The sequence below is a fragment of the Haematobia irritans genome, chromosome 5 (assembly GCF_050003625.1).
Source record: "Haematobia irritans isolate KBUSLIRL chromosome 5, ASM5000362v1, whole genome shotgun sequence".
Taxonomy (NCBI): domain Eukaryota; kingdom Metazoa; phylum Arthropoda; class Insecta; order Diptera; family Muscidae; genus Haematobia; species Haematobia irritans.
The window spans coordinates 102,703,557-102,713,260 of record NC_134401.1 but is presented as its reverse complement, the minus strand read 5'-3'; the positions used below and the strand labels follow the sequence as shown (position 1 = coordinate 102,713,260).

The 9,704-nt window shown below is 33.6% G+C and overlaps 1 long non-coding RNA gene across 1 annotated transcript; it reads left to right on the top strand.

Annotated features, from left to right (window-relative positions):
- The first annotated feature begins 8,782 nt into the window (after positions 1-8,782).
- On the top strand, positions 8,783-9,096 carry LOC142238109 (uncharacterized). Its single transcript, XR_012722651.1, has 2 exons — positions 8,783-8,844; positions 8,907-9,096. It is a non-coding gene; the product is annotated as an uncharacterized LOC142238109 (long non-coding RNA).
- Positions 9,097-9,704: the final 608 nt, after the last annotated feature.

Sequence of the window (9,704 nt, the reverse complement as noted above, 5' to 3'; positions counted from 1 at the left end):
GATGGTTGGATGTACAGCTGTTTCGGAATTACCACATTCCTCATCAGCATCCTCTACTTGCAGCAAAACTATCAACCAATTATCAGAATAAATTCGGGTAATTCACTCAACCCAACGTGAACTACACTTGAACCTCCCGAAAAAGGGTTTGATAGTCGACTACTGCCTAAACAAATTTGCCAGCATATCTCTTTTCCTTTGCCAAACTCAAATCATCGATTTGTATGTATTTGGCTGGGTTTGTTTTTGAGCGTGCTTCCTCTATCTTCATTCGTTTTGTTTGTTATTGTTGGCTTCTCTTCAATCGTTATTGTTGTTTTTTTGTTTTTTTGATCTCAGCTTAAAGCCATGCATTGACTAAACTACAATTGTAGCTTAACCAACAGAGGAAAAGTATGCTTGTCAAATTTATTTGGGCAAAGCCCTATAGACTGCAAGATGGTTGGATGTACAGCTGTTTCGGAATTACCACATTCCTCATCAGCATCCTCTACTTGCAGCAAAACTATCAACCAATTATCAGAATAAATTCGGGTAATTCACTCAACCCAACGTGAACTACACTTGAACCTCCCGAAAAAGGGTTTGATAGTCGACTACTGCCTAAACAAATTTGCCAGCATATCTCTTTTCCTTTGCCAAACTCAAATCATCGATTTGTATGTATTTGGCTGGGTTTGTTTTTGAGCGTGCTTCCTCTATCTTCATTCGTTTTGTTTGTTATTGTTGGCTTCTCTTCAATCGTTATTGTTGTTTTTTTGTTTTTTTGATCTCAGCTTAAAGCCATGCATTGACTAAACTACAATTGTAGCTTAACCAACAGAGGAAAAGTATGCTTGTCAAATTTATTTGGGCAAAGCCCTATAGACTGCAAGATGGTTGGATGTACAGCTGTTTCGGAATTACCACATTCCTCATCAGCATCCTCTACTTGCAGCAAAACTATCAACCAATTATCAGAATAAATTCGGGTAATTCACTCAACCCAACGTGAACTACACTTGAACCTCCCGAAAAAGGGTTTGATAGTCGACTACTGCCTAAACAAATTTGCCAGCATATCTCTTTTCCTTTGCCAAACTCAAATCATCGATTTGTATGTATTGGGCTGGGTTTGTTTTTGAGCGTGCTTCCTCTATCTTCATTCGTTTTGTTTGTTATTGTTGGCTTCTCTTCAATCGTTATTGTTGTTTTTTTGTTTTTTTGATCTCAGCTTAAAGCCATGCATTGACTAAACTACAATTGTAGCTTAACCAACAGAGGAAAAGTATGCTTGTCAAATTTATTTGCCCAAGTGTAGTTCACGTTGGGTTGAGTGAATTACCCGAATTTATTCTGATAATTGGTTGATAGTTTTGCTGCAAGTAGAGGATGCTGATGAGGAATGTGGTAATTCCGAAACAGCTGTACATCCAACCATCTTGCAGTCTATAGGGCTTTGCCCAAATAAATTTGACAAGCATACTTTTCCTCTGTTGGTTAAGCTACAATTGTAGTTTAGTCAATGCATGGCTTTAAGCTGAGATCAAAAAAACAAAAAAACAACAATAACGATTGAAGAGAAGCCAACAATAACAAACAAAACGAATGAAGATAGAGGAAGCACGCTCAAAAACAAACCCAGCCAAATACATACAAATCGATGATTTGAGTTTGGCAAAGGAAAAGAGATATGCTGGCAAATTTGTTTAGGCAGTAGTCGACTATCAAACCCTTTTTCGGGAGGTTCAAGTGTAGTTCACGTTGGGTTGAGTGAATTACCCGAATTTATTCTGATAATTGGTTGATAGTTTTGCTGCAAGTAGAGGATGCTGATGAGGAATGTGGTAATTCCGAAACAGCTGTACATCCAACCATCTTGCAGTCTATAGGGCTTTGCCCAAATAAATTTGACAAGCATACTTTTCCTCTGTTGGTTAAGCTACAATTGTAGTTTAGTCAATGCATGGCTTTAAGCTGAGATCAAAAAAACAAAAAAACAACAATAACGATTGAAGAGAAGCCAACAATAACAAACAAAACGAATGAAGATAGAGGAAGCACGCTCAAAAACAAACCCAGCCAAATACATACAAATCGATGATTTGAGTTTGGCAAAGGAAAAGAGATATGCTGGCAAATTTGTTTAGGCAGTAGTCGACTATCAAACCCTTTTTCGGGAGGTTCAAGTGTAGTTCACGTTGGGTTGAGTGAATTACCCGAATTTATTCTGATAATTGGTTGATAGTTTTGCTGCAAGTAGAGGATGCTGATGAGGAATGTGGTAATTCCGAAACAGCTGTACATCCAACCATCTTGCAGTCTATAGGGCTTTGCCCAAATAAATTTGACAAGCATACTTTTCCTCTGTTGGTTAAGCTACAATTGTAGTTTAGTCAATGCATGGCTTTAAGCTGAGATCAAAAAAACAAAAAAACAACAATAACGATTGAAGAGAAGCCAACAATAACAAACAAAACGAATGAAGATAGAGGAAGCACGCTCAAAAACAAACCCAGCCCAATACATACAAATCGATGATTTGAGTTTGGCAAAGGAAAAGAGATATGCTGGCAAATTTGTTTAGGCAGTAGTCGACTATCAAACCCTTTTTCGGGAGGTTCAAGTGTAGTTCACGTTGGGTTGAGTGAATTACCCGAATTTATTCTGATAATTGGTTGATAGTTTTGCTGCAAGTAGAGGATGCTGATGAGGAATGTGGTAATTCCGAAACAGCTGTACATCCAACCATCTTGCAGTCTATAGGGCTTTGCCCAAATAAATTTGACAAGCATACTTTTCCTCTGTTGGTTAAGCTACAATTGTAGTTTAGTCAATGCATGGCTTTAAGCTGAGATCAAAAAAACAAAAAAACAACAATAACGATTGAAGAGAAGCCAACAATAACAAACAAAACGAATGAAGATAGAGGAAGCACGCTCAAAAACAAACCCAGCCAAATACATACAAATCGATGATTTGAGTTTGGCAAAGGAAAAGAGATATGCTGGCAAATTTGTTTAGGCAGTAGTCGACTATCAAACCCTTTTTCGGGAGGTTCAAGTGTAGTTCACGTTGGGTTGAGTGAATTACCCGAATTTATTCTGATAATTGGTTGATAGTTTTGCTGCAAGTAGAGGATGCTGATGAGGAATGTGGTAATTCCGAAACAGCTGTACATCCAACCATCTTGCAGTCTATAGGGCTTTGCCCAAATAAATTTGACAAGCATACTTTTCCTCTGTTGGTTAAGCTACAATTGTAGTTTAGTCAATGCATGGCTTTAAGCTGAGATCAAAAAAACAAAAAAACAACAATAACGATTGAAGAGAAGCCAACAATAACAAACAAAACGAATGAAGATAGAGGAAGCACGCTCAAAAACAAACCCAGCCAAATACATACAAATCGATGATTTGAGTTTGGCAAAGGAAAAGAGATATGCTGGCAAATTTGTTTAGGCAGTAGTCGACTATCAAACCCTTTTTCGGGAGGTTCAAGTGTAGTTCACGTTGGGTTGAGTGAATTACCCGAATTTATTCTGATAATTGGTTGATAGTTTTGCTGCAAGTAGAGGATGCTGATGAGGAATGTGGTAATTCCGAAACAGCTGTACATCCAACCATCTTGCAGTCTATAGGGCTTTGCCCAAATAAATTTGACAAGCATACTTTTCCTCTGTTGGTTAAGCTACAATTGTAGTTTAGTCAATGCATGGCTTTAAGCTGAGATCAAAAAAACAAAAAAAGTTTATTTCTATAGAAAATTTTGCCAACATTTTTTTCCAACGAAAATTTTGTCAAAATTATTTTTCTATAGAAAATTTTGTCAAAATTTTATTTCTATAGAATGTTTTATCAAAATTTTATTTCTATAGAAAATTTTGTCAAAATTTTATTTCCAAAGAAAATTTTGTCAAAATGTTATTACTATAGAACATTTTGAAGTACCTCTTACGTGGTAATACATATTTTGCAAAATCTACCAAAACATCAAGAATTCTACCAATATACTAAAGAGTAAAAAATCGACATTTTTGGTAGAATTCTTCCAACTGTGGCAACCGTGGCTACCAATGGAATAACAAACTTATTATACCCCCATCACCATTGTATGGTGGTGGGTATAAAAAGATAATTTTCGTGTATTAAAATTAAGTTAAATACCACCACAAAAATCTAAAGTAACAAAAGCCATGTCCTCGTCTGCCAATGTTAATATGAAGTGCAAAGCCAAAAACCTTCTGAATTTCTAGAGGGTATTGCGAGTGCACGTTCCTCCTGGTGTTGTCATGTCATTCCATTACAATTTTCGATCCTTCGCTCACTCTAACTCATCATCCATGCTCTGCAACCATCCAACTTTGAGGGTCTATGGAATTAAGCTAATTAGTGTATTTTAAACAAACAATTTTTTTTTGTAAAGGAGTCTCATGCAGTTAATGCCATTAAATTTAAATATATTATGCTACTTTCTCCACAATTTCACTGTTAACAAAAATAATTAGGACGATGAGAGCAGCTCATTGCTCGAGGCAGCAATCAAATTGAAGGCACCACAATTATAATTTTTTTTTGGAAATGGGGTGAAAAAATCTACAGTGTTTGTGGTCCTTTATAAATAATTGCGATAAATGCCGAATCAAAGTGGAAAATCACTTAGGATTAACTGTCATAATGAGTAAAATATGACGCCGTAAATAAGAGAGCTTTTGTTTATGACAGCTCAAATAGGGTAAATATTACAATATGTTAATGGCTTGCTGTTAATTTGGATTTTCTCGGAGAAAGGTGACTGTTGTGTAGACCACCATTAATATACTTTTTCAAGGTCCTAAAGCTGTTGTTGAATTTAACACTTCACAATTGAAATAATTTATAAAATTAAATAATAAAACTGGGTGGTTTTGGGATTGGAAATTTTTCAAAAGTTGGGTTTTCAACTCTTTAGTGCTTATAAGTGCCATTGAAATCACGTTCGGGAATATAAATTTGGTATACAAAAGTCGAAGATCTATTTCTCAACCACACCGAAAAAAAAGTTTACTATTTTTTATGAAAAATGAACTAACCCATAGTAAGAATGACCATGATTTGGCGCCAAAGATTTTTTTCATCTGGATAAGTTCATGATTTTCTTATAAATTAGTTCATGCATTACATCGTATTTTAGTTCATTATTACTATGCTGTGGGAAGAATATAGTTAAACTCATTCAAAATATTCCTGCTATCCGGAAAAATTAACAATTTTTTGGGAAACCTGTATTAAGAAATTGGTTTGAAATAAACTGTTTGTCGGTATAATTTTCAAAAAAGTAGAGAAATTGAGGAATCAAAGGTACAACAAGCCTGTATACAACTAAGAAATTTTTCGTACAAAACAAGTCAATTTTCTATAACCACCAGTATTTTATTTCAAAGAATTATTATTATATTACACAAAACTATGGCTTATGATATACAATAAAGGAAATATTTTTATTAGTACGTTGGACGCATTTACTTGTCGGTAGTTAGAAATTGCTTCTTCAAAATAGTAATATTCTATGTTATTAGGACTAAACTAATTAATTTAAATTTCCATGTTTTCTATCCATATGAAAGATATATGTGGCATAAGTTGCTATATTCAATTGAATTGTCCAATTTCATCGATTTTGGCTAACTTTTGTTGGGCTGATTTGGCTTATAAGCATCTGAAATTGCAAAGTTATACAAAATATAAGAAAAATATTATTAATTAATTAATTCTATCGTTCATATTGATCTTTAACTTACGGTTTTCAAGAGTATTTCCTAGAGCCAATAAGGATATCAGCTTAATTAGTATTAAACAGTAAGAATATTCAAAAAATTACCATTACGAGACCTGTCTACCTGCAAGTGAAAAAAATAATTTTTAATAAATTGAAATTTTGGTTTTATTAAAAACGGACAAAATACCGTTTATAGAAAAACTTACCACATTGAAAAATCCATCCAGTAGGTACATTATTGGAATCATATCCATGGACAAATGGGACGTTATTGAAATTATTCTCAGAATATATTGGAAATAAAAAATATTATAAAATTAGACACTTGTCAGTATAGCATTTAGTATTTAAGGTGGATATTAAGTTCGAGTTTAGCGGCTAAAATTGCAATTTCCATGATAAGTTTTCTTTAATAATCCATTATAAAAAATAATCTTTATAAAAAACTTGATTTGGGCTATTCTCCATCAAGTTATATTTAAATTTGTATCGAAGACGTATAATTTTATACTTTGCTTAGTGATTTATTTTTAATTTTAGCGGCTAAACTCGAACTTAGTACTCACCTGTAGGAATTGCTGTAACATAAAAAATATAGATTCAAAAAAATGGTTGCTTCTTAACCTGTGATCCAGATGTAGAATAAATATAAATCATCCTATTACCACTCATGTTGTATATTTTTTATGTAAATCAATTTAAAATCCGCACTAATTTTAAACTAATATATTAACAGAAATATACAGTTCCTTAATCTGTTATTTGTTTTTTTTATCAATAAAAAGCGTTTTTGATTCCTCTAACATCACATCATTCACTTCTCAGTTTCTAAAATGTTTAGAAATAAATGTATTTTCATTAATAACCACCAATACCGCACGCACAATTTTTCAAAATTAAAACCACGTGTGCACTTTATAAATGCATCAATAGAACTGAATGCAACAATAAAACTCAAAGACACAAATAGTCATAAGGGATACATACCTGCCGTAAAGAAAAACAACTCCACACACACACACACACGATCCCTTTCTGATCTTGCTATTGCAAAAAAAACAACTCTCACCACAAAAGATACCAACAAGGAACATTCCATTGTCTCTAGAATCAAAACAACCAACAACAGCATAAATGACGCAATAACAAACACAAACAATCATACGAGATATACACAAAATGTCTCTAAAAACTCCCTCGCATGATGTACTCACATTTTCCAGTAGCACGTTTATTGATTAGTTGGAATTCTATCTATAAGTTAAAGTAAGATATATACCAAATTTATGAAGAATCTATAAAAATGATATACACCCGCCAAGGATTATATTAACTACGTTTTATTCTAATTTATCTAAAATTTTCAATGTGAGGAAAAACACTCCAACATATAATAAAAAGGGAAATAATCTGTAGGTAGTCATCGTACGAATCGGTAATGTCGTTAAGTTAATTTTTACTACAAAAATTTTTTTCCATACAAAATTTTTTCTTAGTAAATTGTCCACATTTCGTAGTAAGATTTTTATATTGCCCATGTATTTTTATAATAGAATCAACGATGCATTAACTACTGTGTTGGAAATTTATTTAAGGAAAAATCCTTCCCATTTCGTAGTTAGTGAACTAAAAAACATTTACTGAATTTTTATAAGTTTTCCTTTAGCTAAGTTAATTTTCGTTGTGGTTACGAAAAATGAACTATATTACAGTAAATTTGTTGAACTATGTGAAAGTTAAAATGGTCCTTAATTTTACAAGACACTTTTTTTTCTGTGCAATGGCCTTCGAAAAAAATAAACTTTTTACAAAACAAAAGCTAAAAGTCGAATTTACATATCGTTACGTCGATGTTTTTATGCTGACATTTCATCAAAACGTCGTGACGTATTTTCAATAAAAACAAAAGTCGAAAATTTCACAATATTAGGTTAGGTTAGTGTACTCGCAGCTTCTTGGACTATTCAGTCCATTATGATACCACAGTAACTAAAAATACCTAGAGGCACTTCTAGTTTTTACCGTTGAATCACCGGTTATCTCCTTCTGTTGAACCAACATGATGGTTCAGAAACATTAGCAGACGGCTTAGGTTAACATTGTCCAGGTCCGCCAATAATGTAAAGCTATATGCTCCTGAAATTCGCTTACGCCTTACACAAAATGCAGGACACTCACACAAGAGGTGTCTAATTGATTCCTTTTCCTCTGCATCATGACAGCTCATACAGTAGTCATTATACTTCTCGCCAGTAGTTTTTGAAAACTCACCTATCAGGCAGCGACCTGTTACAGCAGATATCAGGAATGATATCTGACGTCTTGAGAACACTAGTGCTTAGTGTCGTTGCAACTCTTGCAATTCTCCCATCGGACATTTGCCATCTATACAGCTTTCTCACGCAGTAAGAGCTTGCATGTAGAGGTGTGCACGTGAGTAATATTTTGCTCACGCACACTCACGACAGAGAAATCTTATTCATGCACACTCACGCACGGTATTTTTTGGTAGGACTCACGCTCACGAAAAGAAAATTTGTACTCACGCACACTCACGTACGAAAATCTTTTTATGTCGTGACTCATGAAAAACCTCGTGACTCACGAATAATTTTATGAGTGATTTACCTATAGAACCTGACTGAAAACATGAGTATGGTTAAAATCAAGTGCGTTATAAAACTCTTACCAACTACACGGATGAAAAAGACTGTTTTTCATACGTTTGGATATAAACATTATATGTTTGGAACACAAATTTTTAAACACGATATTTTTGAGTGCAAGCATATAATGTTCATAAACTAGCATAACATGTTTGGGACATATATGTTAATATGTTAGAACATATTATGTTTGGGACATAAAATGTTTGTAAATACAATATGCTTGGATGCAAACATATATTAATTTAGAAATAGCCTATAAACATATATGTGTTTAGTAGCTTGGAGCGCTATTTAACAGGGAGCGATATTGAATTAAGTTGGTGGTTGTTGCTTGTTATATCAAAATTAAGATTTTATTTTTCCTTGGGCAATTGATCAGCTACTTCTTAGATCCTTACAAACTGTGTGGTCCGCTGTTCGAATCCCCGTCCGGCAAAAGGTAAAATTAAAATAAAAAAATCATACAATTGAATAATTTCTTCTACAATGTTTGTATTACAGAAAAAGGTGCTAAGAACTAAAAAATCTCGTGGAAGTGAGAAAGATGTGGGGGAATATACAATTGGGCAGAAACAAAATTTTGAGCATTCAGGTCGAAAACCTATGTTGTTAGCACCTATATTACCTGTTTATTTTCATAATTCATTATGATTGTAAATATATAAATAAATAAATAAAATTTTGAGCACAATATTGTTTGGGAGAATTTTTTTTAAGCATATAATATTTTTGGGTGCAAAATGCTTCCAAACATATTATATGTTCACATAATAACATATTGTTTTTTGGAAGACAACATTATTGAATTTGGATGCAAAAATACAAAATGTTTGAAACTTAGACTACCCAAACATATATTGTTTAGACCAATATGCTTTCAAACATATTATATATTGGTAGAGATCAAACATATAAATGTTTGGGCAATACCCAAAAATGTATATGCTTGAAGCAAAATATGTTTGGGAGTATATGTTACAGAAGCGATTTTTTGTGAGCGTGTAGGATGTCACTAAAATTATAAATGAATTCAACTCGTAAGAATTTTATGTTCGTAAGCGAGATTATTTTCCTGAGCGTATTTTTCCGAAATTCGTTACTCATGCACACTCACGAAGATATTATTTTCGTGACTCACGCTCATGCACGACATTTGGTTGATTAGTCACGCTCACGCCGTTGCGGTCAGCGTGACTCACGACTCATGCGTGAGTCACCAAAAATGTCGTGAGTTACGAATATTTCGTGTCACATGCACACCTCTACTTGAATGTAGCCAGAGGCATACCAACAGATTCT